Source organism: Nicotiana tabacum, chromosome 5 (genome assembly GCF_000715075.1).
Source record: "Nicotiana tabacum cultivar K326 chromosome 5, ASM71507v2, whole genome shotgun sequence".
Taxonomy (NCBI): Eukaryota; Viridiplantae; Streptophyta; class Magnoliopsida; order Solanales; family Solanaceae; genus Nicotiana; species Nicotiana tabacum.
In genome coordinates this window covers 93,250,519-93,261,472 of record NC_134084.1, presented here as the reverse complement: position 1 = coordinate 93,261,472, position 10,954 = coordinate 93,250,519, and positions in this window count along the sequence as shown.

Sequence of the window (10,954 nt, the reverse complement as noted above, 5' to 3'; positions counted from 1 at the left end):
ACTCAGTTCATATTGATTATGAAGAACTTATTAAGGCAATGCAAAACCTTTGAATTTACTCTTTTTTGGTTTATTTACTTGTTGTTAAATGCAAACTTTTCAATTTGTAAGTTTGAATTTTGAAATAAATGTAGCACTTGCAATTTATAAGTGCAATTTTTTCTCATCTTCCTTGTATTCTTTATGTTAATACAAAGTATTAATATAACTTACAATAGTTATACAAAAAAAAAAATTAAAAAATACACTAAACCCGGCCCGGCCCCCTCAACCCGTAACCCTTATGGTTCAATTTTTATCCGGATGAACCCGAACCCGTTAAACCCGGTAAGCCCCAATCCGTAACCGGTCCGGACCATAACCTGTATGGGTCCAAAAAATCCCAACCCAGCCCGGCCCGGCCCATCCATTTAACTCCCTTACTCAGCACTGTATTGTACCCGCTGCAACTACAGTCCGATCCCATCATAATCAAATAGCAATTTCGCTCACTGTGGGTGTGTAGACTCCGGAGAAACAGATCACTGTGGGTGTGTAGACTCCGGAGGGGCAGATAGCTTATAAATCCTAATGCGGCGCGCAGCCCAAGAGCTAATAAATTTCGAATACACTAATTATAATTATGGAAAATGAAAAAGAAGGTAACTAGGAATCGAAATAAAGTGAAGTGGTGTAAGTGGAACATTGAAGTCAGCGCCACAGCCATAACTGAAGTTAAATCTTCCGAACAAATTACTGTTTCTAAACAAAAAACAGAGATAAAAAGGGTAAAGGGTAAAAGGTAAAAGAAAAAGGGATCGGAACACTGTACTGATGTGAAGTACAATTTAGGGGAGACTCATGATGGAAAGTTGGGGCGTTCATTGTACGTCTGATAGCCATTGTCAAATTTGACGGTGGTAACAGAAAGCCCAAAATTTGGGTAGGAATTATATTCTGACAGAATAAGAAGGAGAGAGGTCACTCAAATATGTCATTAGCATTTGTCCTTTCCTCACTTGCATTGTCTTGTCGCATCAAATTTGGTATCTCTAGTAGTAATTCAAGTTTCAACTCTTTCCTTTTTAAGTTATTCAAAAGGAAATATCATCTTGTTATATTTAAAAATAATATTATTTTTAATTTTATATTTTAGACCATAAATTTAAAAAATAAAAATTATTCTCAAGCTCCGTGTTAAATCAACCGGTACCACATACTAATAGCTTGTTTGTCCAAGTTTTTTTTCGGAGTCTAAACTCTTAAGTGTTTTTATTGGCCAAAAGTACTTTTGACCAAACATTGAGGTGTTTGTCAAGCTTTTATAAAGAAAATAAGTGTTTTTAAGGAGAAGCAAAATCAGTTTTTGAGAAGCAGAAAAATGTAGTTTCTCTCAAAAGAACTTTTCTGAGAAGTACTTTTGAGAAAAATACACTTAGAAGCAGTTTTCAAAAGCTTGGCCAAACACTAATTACTGCTCAAAAGTATTTTTCAAATTAATTAGCCAAACACAAATCGATTCTCACTAAAAGTATTTTTTTTGAAAAGCACTTTTGGAAAAAGCTCTTCTTAAAATAAGTAAATTTTAGAAGCTTGGCCAAACACTCGAAAACACGCTATAAATTCGAAGGAAATTAGCATTAATTTAGAAAACTATTGGTTTCTCCTTACAAAAATCCAGGGGTGTATGCAACATACGAATACCAGGTTCATCACAATCCAGTATTTTTTATTCGAAATATAAATCTATGTATAAAAAGTCACTAAAATATCAATAAATAATATTCATGAACCAATAACTTTAAAAGTATAAATAATTCAATACTAAAACCTTAAAGGTTGAACCAATATACCTTAAATTATGGATCCGCTACGACTACATGATTCAACGATTGTTTGAAATCTTCTGTGAACAAAATCCCTTTGTCCACAACGTCAAGTTCTCTTCTAAGATATAGACGATTTGTTCTCATTGCAAACCCTAAATAGTCATATCTTTGGTGAAAAGATCATCTCTTTCAACGGCCATAATGGTGGACTAGCTAATAATTAAGTTAATTAACACACCTTATGAATTAATCCGATACAATAACAATATTTCAGCATTTTACCAAAAATAAGAGACAAACACATGTTATTAGTGTAGCCTCGTTAGTGTTACGCTGGCTGACCTATTCAGCTATCCTGGATTTTATGACATATCATTTGGTACAATATATTAAATTACAAATTACAATGATAATGTAAGTATTTTATTCATGTCAATATATATAAGTTAGTTAAATGCTAAGTTAGCTAGTTGAAACATAAAATTTCACTCAAATCATCACCTATCTATTTTTGGGTTTTCACTGTGAACTCCCACAAATGATCTTTTCTTTTATATCGCTCGTATTATTTGTATATCATGTCCCTTTATAATGTTTAAATTAAGAAAATTATATATATTTTTAGATCTCGTATATATAAAAGTAAATCTCTCATGTGTAAAAAAAAAAAGAGGTAGGGTCATAAAATTTAAAACAAATTTGTAAAGAGTCACAAAATCAATTAACTCGATGCTCTATCATGTGGATCCCCCATGAATTGTGTTCCCGACCGCACAAATGCCTTATTTTATTGGGTGATTAGTAATAACCAACAGTTTACCCTATGTTTTGAGATATTTAGTTGGTCGACAGCTTAATGCATTTTTTGCTGATATTTCAAAGTGAGTGTGCAGAAAGACAAAGCAGACTAGTCATAAAAGTAGTAGGAGAATTTTCCTATTTTCTGCTCGAGTATTCTTCACTTTGAGGTCCAAATATTATGTCTAGACAAAAATGTAAATACTATGATACATTTCATCATTTGATTCCATGTGATTATTTGTGGCAAGCCACATCCTATAAAGCGTACCCAATTTTATACTTTATTTGGCATCCTTAACAAATGCTGCAACGTATTGGAGTGTGCAGCTGTATTGATATTAGTTCCGTTTAAGGACTCCTTTTGGAAAACATATGGAACCAGCATCATTGGACCTATATAGTATGTGGCCTAATTGCCCTTAGGGGTCGTTTGGTAGGTGAGAATACTGGATAATATACCAAAATTAAATGCAAAATTATTATTTTTCCGCGTTTGATTAAATTTTTTAATTTAGGATTAGTAATTCCAAAATTAATTTATACAATATTGTGGCATTATTTTTGTCACACTCCAAAACTGGTGTGGAATGTGATGACGATCAACTTACCTTGTTCATCGAACAAGCCATATATTATCTTATTATAAGTGCTTATATAAAATTATTAAAGTAAACAAAATATGAATAACTCTTATATTATAGCCATAAAAATTAATAAAAGTTCAGCAAAATTTTATCTAAAATCCTGAACCCTCTAAGGATAAGTCATGAGCCTTTTAAGGACTAAAATTGAGAACAATATCTTTGGGGCATTCCTCTAGAATAACAAAAATATCTATATAGATAGAGTGCGGAAACAATCAACTGCCGCTAGAACGAAATTTACAGAGTCTACCTAATGGATCCATGAAATCCGGAAACTAGCTATGAGCTTCGTTACCTATACACTCAAGGCTCGCCACATAACGTCGCAGACCAAAACGGGCTAACTATCTTTAAGGGCACCCAGTAAGTTTTGTTTAGCACTCCCCAAGCGGAGAACAAATTTTTTCTGGATTAAAGAGTTATAATAAGGATGAAATGAATGTAACTTAAGCAATTTAGTAAGTTAAACACAGAAATCCAAAAGCTGAGTTGTAATATGGAATATGGAATCAGGATTGTATCATAAAATCGAAAAGTTGAACTAATACATAAAATTGAGAGCTGAACTATAAATATAAAATCTGAGCTAAGTAATAATATATGAATATACCTAAGTTTCTTTATTTTTAAACTTTATCTAACAAACATTGGAGCCCTGCGAGTATGAGGATGGTTGGCCAATCCCCGGTCCCAGGAACTTTTACACTCGGGGAGGTTAATCATTTCCCAAATATATCAATCTGAGCATACAATGGCACCTGCAAATGTGAGGATGTCTGGCCTAATTCTCGGTCCTGGCGGCTTTACAATTGGGGAGGCTAACGACATTCTCCTTTTTATGAATCTGAATCTGAACATAGAACATCCACGAATGTGGGGTAGCTAGTCCTGCAACCACGACACTCACGCCCGTTAGGCCCTCGTCGATAAGGCGGCTAGACTAACTCACGTATATTAGGCCCTTGTGGATATAATATCCACAAGACCAACTCACGCACACTAAGCCCTTATGGATAAAATGTTCACTAAATTAGCTCACGCTCACTAGGCCTTCGTGGATAGGATATCCACTAGAATATTTTCTCTTTTCGTATGTGGCCACATATATAAAATCCGCATTGAAATAAATATAAGTAATGGCATAATAACCATCAACCAAACAAGTGATTCAATTACTTCTGATATTATGAGCTTCCTGAGTTATAAAACAAGGAAATTATATTTCTATAAGATAATTTGTATCATGAACTAATGATAGATTCATAGAATTTAAGCAATATAGGTTTTCAAACAAACAGTATAAGCATTTATATTTAAGAACAATCAGTCACTTTTTATCAAATAACTTTTTTAACAATTATTCTCTCATCGGACCTGTCACGACTCAAAACTCAGACCTGGTCGTGATGGTGCCTCTCGTGAAGACAAGGCCAGTCGACACAACACCCATTATAACCCTTTAATAATTAAGAGTCATTTTTAAGCCTTTAATTTAACAAATGTTTCATAATATAAGTCTGAATGAACAGTGCGAAAATAACATACAAGCCCGACATCGGGGTGTCACTAGTCATGAGCATCTACCAAGGTCTGAATACAACAAAAACAGTCAAAAATGTACTAAGTACAGTAATGAAATGAGAGAAGGAAGCAACGGTGCGAACGTGGTGCAGCCACCTTTCTAACTCTGATGACTCCACGTTAGAGCAATCAACACCCGCTACCGGATTTCGAAATACCTGAATCTGCACACGAGGTGCAGAGAGTAATGTGAGTACTCCAACCTAGTAAGTAATAAGGGTAAATAAAGACTGAGCAGTAGGAAACGATGAATCCACATTTATGATAAACTCAATAAGCACAATAGGCTTTCAAATCGGAGTACGAGTCAAACGTCTCATTTAAAATCCAGATTTTGGTAAAATCCATTTGAAAATGCTTTCTGACAGTTTTAGTAGGGGTTCAATACCATTTATAATAAAAGAGATGAAAATCATAATCGGCCCCTCGGGCAAAACATAGTTCGTATACAGCCCCTCGGGCAAAATAGGAATCATAAACACCTCATAACATAACAATCTCAGTGGAAATAACAAAGCCAAATCAGTGATCGAATTCCGAACATCTCATAAAAACTCCAGCTTAAAGGAAAGTTGTTTAAAAGCATTTGTTCAACATTTTCAACAGAGGCTCAGTATAAAGAGGAGTGGAAACAACAATTACATCAAAACAAGACCCTCGGGCAAAGCATCACTCATATATGTATACAGCCCCTCGGGCAAGCCTCTCAGTCACTCGAGACTCAACTCTCATCAATCAGCGCTCACACTCAATAAGTACCATATAGTAACCGCTGTGGCGTGCATCCCGATCTATATATCGCTGCGGTGTGCAGCCCAATCCATATATATATAGTCGACTGCGCTCACTAGGGGTGTGCAGACTCTGGAGGGGCTCCTACAACCCAAGCGCTATATCGTTGCGGCGTGCAGCCCGATCCAACATATCGTTGTGGCGTGCAACCTGATATATATATATATATATATATATATATATATATATATATATATATATATATATATATATATATATATATATATATATATATTGCTGCGGCGTGTAGCCCGATCCATAAATATATAATCCTCACAACCAGGCCCTCGTCTACTCTCAGTCATTAATCTCACAATCAGACCCTGGTCTATCTTAGTCGTCAACCTCATAATCAGACCCTCGGTCTATTTCAGTCAACAACCTCGCAATCACTCGGATCATCAGTAAAACAAGAAACTCAGCCCAAACAGTTTTCACATTTTAAGAAGTAAAGTGATAAAACCAGATTTAAACAAAAAAACAGGTAAAACATGACTGAGGATACGCTTTCAAAACAAATAGAATGAGGAAAAATAGTGAAAGTTCCCCTAAGGGTCTCAACAGGTCGGCACAAGGCCCCAAATATGGCATACAACCCAAAATATAATATCAATCTCTAAAATATGGAATATCATAAGATTTCAAATCAAATACGCGACTTAACAGTCGTACGGGACGAACCAAGTCTCAATCCCCAACGGTGCACGACTACATGTTCGTCATCTAGCATGTATGTCACCTCAAAGTAGCACAACGATGAGAAATTCGGGGTTTCAAACCCTCAGGACAACATTTACAATCATTACTTACCGCGATCCGGTCCAACTCTAGCCCGCGATGCCTTTGTCCTCACGAATCGACCTCTGGATGCTCCAAATCTAGCCGCAATCAGTACATAACTATTAAAATATGCTAAGGGAACAAAGCCCACTCGAAAATATCCAATTTACATAAAATAAATCCCGAAATTGCTCAAACCCGACCCCCAGGCCCACGTCTCGAAATTCGATAAAAGTCACATCAATAGAATCTTCATCCTCTCAGGAGTCTATACATACCGAGAACATCAAAATCGGACCTCAATTGCCACTTCAAATTCAAGCCCTAATTCCCCAATTTAAGGATTAATTTCCACATATTTCATGATTAACGAGTAAGAATCAATATAAGATCGAGTATAGAGTTCAAAAATCTTACCTCCAAGTGTTACCCTTCGATTCCCTCTTCAATCTTTCTCAAAAGCTCCAAAAATCGTTCAACAATGGAGAAAATAGAACAAAGCTCGCGAAACTCCCTTTTAAACATTCTGCCCCAGGTAAAATTACCTTGTTCGTGAACGCGACCGGTCTCTCGCGTTCGCGTAGACCAAATTCACTGCCTCTCCATTTTTCCCTTCGCGAACACGGACAATTTCCACGCAAACGCGATACTTCGCCTTACCAGGCTTTCGTGAACGCGGTCCAACTCTCGCGAACGCATAGCACATGGGCCTGGGGTGCCCAACGACCTTACTCCTCTTCGCGAACGCGACCCCAGTCTCGCATCCGCGATGAACATGAAGCCTCCACCTTCGCGTTCGCGTCCCCTTCCTCGCGAACGCGTAGAACAAAAATATCAACATATAAAAACACTCTTCGCGAACGCGAGTCCCTGACCGCGAACGCGAAGAACAATTTGTCTGCAACACAAAACCAACAAAAACTGCCAAGTCCAAAGTCCAAAATTGATCCGTTTAACCATCTGAAACCCACCCGAGGCCCTCGGGACCTCAACAAAACATTCTAACACATCCCATAACTTTATTCAAACTTGTTCCAACCTTCGAAATGCTCAAAACAACATTAAAACACCAAAATCACATCGGATTCAAGCCTAAAAATTTCAAGAACTTCCAAATTTCGCTTTTAATAAAAAACCCAACCAAACCACGTCCGAATGATCTGAAATTTTTCATACATGTCACAAATGATACAACGGAGCTACTTCAACTTCCGAAATTCCATTCCGACCCCTATATCAAAATCTCACCTATCAACCGGAAAACGTCGAAATCTCAATTTCGCCAATTCAAGCCTAAACCTTCCACGGACTTCTAAAATGCATTCCGATAACGCTCCTAAGTCCCAAATAACCTAACGGAGCTAACCAAATCATAAAAATTCCGATCCGAGATCATATACCAACAAGTCAAATCTTGGTCAAACTTTTCAAATTTCAAGCTTCAAACTGAGAACTGTTTTTCCAAATTCATTCCGATTACCCAGAAAATCAAAACCAACAATTTACATAGGTCATAATACATCACACAGGGCAAGTCATGCTCGAGAACTGGCGAGCAAAGTGCAAAAGTTCAAAACGACCGGTCGGGTCGTTACAGAACCCTTGACTTAGCTAGCTAGGAGTGGGACCATAAACTCAACTTATCGCAATCGACTGTCAAGAACTCTACCAACAAATTCGTGTGGTAAAACTCCTCAAGATCTACAATAAGGGGATTAAAATCATTAGCCCAACCATTAACTTCAATCCAAATTCACCAAATTTGATTCTACTTGGCCATAATATTATAACTAGGTTTTTACCCATAAATTCTATCATTTCAATTACTCAAACATTATAATGCATTATAAAGTTTCTAATCTTGTTGGTAGAGAGCAAAGAAATTATCTTAGATGTTGCTTTTGGAAACCTTAGCTAGGTCTTGGGTTCTTGAAAAGTCCTTTGGATTCTTGCGGAGAATCTAGGATTTTAGAAATTCTAAGTGTTAAACAATGCTAATCTAGAGCTTTTAACTTGAATTTATGGTGGTGACCTTACATTGGATGGATTGAGAAAGACCTAGGTTATTCTTACGCTCAAAAACATCTTTAGAACACGATAGAAATAACTAAGTTTCTCTCTCCCCAAAGTATCCATTTATTTTAGTTATTTTAAAGTCAAACAAACCAAAATTTGGCCTACGGAGCCGCGCGGGGCATAACACTAAGAGGATTATTAGAGACCTAATTTTCTGAATGTTTTGGACTTATTTTGGCTTGTCGCGCTGCGTCTGGCACTGTGCAGGGAACCACGCCAGTACAATTTCTTAGAACCAATTTTTTTTTTGTACTCTTGAGTAAAAAGATCATAACTTATTGTAGGAGTGTCAGACTGACAAACGGTTTGAATCTCTTGAAACTACACTCAAAGAGATTTCATTTGATATATAGGTCGTAGCTCAAAATCATAATATATTGCGAGATATGATTATTTAAAATTAGGTCATATGCTAGTATGTTCGTTTTCTTCTCTTTAATATTTATGATTTATTCCAATTTACTTCTCCTCCGTTAATAGACGAACATATGACCTTTCCAATATGACATTTATGTGTTATACACCTTGAATTTTTTTTGAAAATTCATGTGTCTACTTAGGGCTTGAACGACGATGTAATAATTAACGTTTTTTTTTTTTGGCATTATAAATTTATCGCACATTAAGAGTGGAATAATAATATCGGGATTATTTAATTCCGAACTGAAATACTATAATGATAAAAATACTTTTTTTTTCAAGGCTTTTCCCCTTAAGTCCTTTACAAAAGTCGAGGTTAAAATTCGAAATAAAAGTTTATCTCAACCTATCTAGTAAACACCAAACATATATTGTATATTCTACCTCGTATATCTCATTTTTAAATGTACCAAACATCTCTCTACAAAAATATATCCATAAAATAATCTCATCACTATTTAATTGTCGTTATTATAATTCTGGAATAACTTGTTTCCCTACCAAACGACCCCTTAGAATTGTGCCATGCTACAAATTCCAACTGCATCATGTTGTTTAAACTACTTCACTTGAATGTTTATAGGTGTCCACTTGAAAATTCGTTCAATATGTGGCATATGGTTGTTCTACGGGAAGGTCGGCCTGGTCCATCCCGGTCCCGGTTCCCTCCTGTCCTGGCCGACTAAATGTTAAACGGGACCGGGCCTATATTAAACAAGACATTGGAAGGGACGAGCTATCCATTTTGTCCCGATGGGCTGGACCGTTAAGGTTCCATCCCATCCCGCCAGCCCACATGATATTTTTTTTTGTTTTCGCAAAAGAGTCGTTGGCCAGTAGCATTTTTTTCAAAATTAGCCATTGGCAATGGCTATAAACGACCATTTTTAGCCCCTACCTCCCAAACACCCCCCCTCCCCAAAAAAAAACCTTTTAATTTAACCCCTAAGTTTATTAAATTATACTTTGACCCTATTTTTAACTATAAATGCCTCCATCCTTCTTCATTTTTCTCACAAAAATCAATCATTCCCTCTCAAATCTCTTATATTTTATCTATATTCTTCTCTCAATTTTCATAATCAACTATGTTTCAAATATTTGGGCAAATTTTTGTATGTGAAATTTAAAAATTTTATTAATAAAATAAAAGGCTTTAGCCTTAATTCGTTGCAAACTTTACTAAAAATTTATTAAATTTAGTTACTTTATTGCTTGAGATTATATTAAATATTTTGCAAGTGTATAATAATTACTAAAAATATTTTGTTACAAGTCTTTTGTTTTAATATTTTATAATTCTTTATTTAGTTTTTTTTTATAATTTATTAAGTTTTAAATTTATTAAAAAAGTCAAAAAACTAGTCGCTGCAAACTTTAAAAACTTAGTCATTGTCAACTTTAAAAAATAACCGTTGCTATCTATAAAAAAATAGCCGCTGCCAAATAAAGCTTAAATATTTAAATAATTTTTTTTAAATGCCCCGTCCCATTCCATTATCTTTATTAGTGGGATGGAATGGGCCTACCGGGTCGTCCCGTTTATCCCAACCCATTTAAAACCCGTCCCAATTAAAGTCTGTTCCATCCCGTCCCGTTGGACGTGACGGGACGACTTTCAATTAAACCCTTTAAAAGTGTCGTGATCGACTTTCAAAATCATCTATCATTTTCATTTGCCAATCTCTTTTTGACTATTTTGGAGTTGGACCATCATCTTAATGCCACTCGAAGAGATTGAAGTATTGTGGACTCGTTATGATTAAAGGGTTGTCTAAGAAAGGAAGAAGTCTAAGGGGTAATAAAGTGGAATTTGCAACTTCGCCTCTGCTCTTAACATATACTACTAGTATTAGGATACGTATCTAAATGAGTAATTTTTTTTTTTAAAATTATTCAAATGTTATATTAAAAATGATTTTTTGGTGCTAATGTTTGAGTTATTATAAATAAAAGTGTAAGTTCCTAAAAATGAGAAACATTGATCATATATATCTAATTCAATAAAAGAAAAAACCTGCCGCATAGAAGTTCTCAATCATCCAATAGGAA